The following is a 1,657-nucleotide window of genomic DNA, read 5'->3' on the forward strand; positions in this document are numbered from 1 at the left end:
TGAAGGGTTCCTCTCTGGGCCTGCAGCCTGGGTCGAATGAGGATCCGTGGGCCCCAGGTCGTCTCACTCACTCGCCGGGCCTGTGCTCTGGGTCTCTGGATTATCACTTTCTGATTCTTGATTTTAACAGAAACACTGAAATCATCATTTAGGAACAATGGTATATTTAGAACCATTGAAAACAGTTTTACTAATTTGCTGTATTACTGAACAGAGTGTGAGGAGGCTCCGCAAATGGAGATGGGAACGTTATCTCACACGTGTGGCAGGTTGCTGGTTTGCTGACTTTCATCACAGAAAAAGAACTTTCAGGATCTGTCAGTAAGAGGTAGGATTTAAAAAGATGCATCCAAGCCTGCGGTGGTAGGGTTGCCGTGGGCTCCAGGTGTGGAGCCGGGTTCCCAGGTTCTTGTGTATGGCGAACGAAGAATTGAGCATAGCACACAGCAACAAGGAGACAGCAGCAAAGTTTATGAGGCAATCAAACAGTGTGCTCCAGGTTGAGGGGGCTCCTGCTGGGAAAAGGCAGATGGCGTGAGCCATGGAGGGCATAAGGTGTGTGCATGCTTTAGCTGTCCCTCTTGCTTTAGGTGCCTCCCCAGGTCTGCCAGCACGTGACTGACAGCGTGACTGACAGGACGCCGAGTCAGGCCGGCTGCGTTCTTCATGCATTTTCGTTACCATAATTCACTCTTATCGTTGTGTGCATGACATGCAGTCCATGTGCGTGAACTGCAGGGAAGATCGCTTACTGTGGGTCACGCGGGGACGTCTAGTGCACATGTATCTCGGTTTGGAATTTTCCAGGGTGAGCTTAGGGTCTTTGCTTCTGTCATCTCAACCACCCTGTGGTAAGCTCTGGCGCAGGGCGTATGGTCGGCGCTGGGGCATCCCCCACGTTCAGTGAGTGTACCTGTAGTCTCCGATTGTACTGTGTTAGGGTGCAGGACTATAATCCCAACACTCTGGGAGGCTGAGTAGGATTAAGATTCTGTCAAAATAAAAGACAGGCACTGTCATTATGAAAAGGACAGGTCCAGCACCCAATATACAGGTTTACTGTGTCTTTAAAACCTTTAGATTTTTTTGTTTGTTTTATACGTTAGACATTTTCTTCTGTTAGGACATGTTTGAGGAAGTAGGGCGATCTTTCTCAAATGAGAAGAGGAACGAGAGACGGAGAGTGTGTGTGTGCGTGGCAGGGCGCAGTACCCAGAATGTTGTGCAAACCCTCAAAAGAAAGGAATATTGTGGACTGAACCTGGCTTGTCTGTGGGGTCCTGCTACCTGGGCACCCACCTGGAAGGGCTGTGTCTAAGGCAAGCTGTGCACTGTGCTTGACGCCACGAGGACACAGCTCTTGAGAACCCCGTGGCACTTTGGTCGTGCACAAGTGTTGGTGGAGTTCACTGTACAGTAGACATAGAGTCGCGCTTGCAGCTGCGAAGGTGGGCTGTGCTGCCACTGGGCAGGGTCTGAGGAAGTGCCCAAAGATGAGCTGAGGAACTTAAGTGCCCCTAAACATAGGATGTGTGTAGGTTCACTGATTCCATTCCAGAAAAGGAGTTTTTGGGACCAGTCAGAGTCATGGAAAAGGTTTTATTAGGCAGAAATTAAAAGATATACATTCAAAGACTGTCGGCTCTAGAGAGAAAGG

The sequence above is a fragment of the Octodon degus genome, unplaced genomic scaffold, assembly GCF_000260255.1.
Source record: "Octodon degus isolate 3935 unplaced genomic scaffold, OctDeg1.0 scaffold00010, whole genome shotgun sequence".
Lineage (NCBI taxonomy): Eukaryota > Metazoa > Chordata > Mammalia > Rodentia > Octodontidae > Octodon > Octodon degus.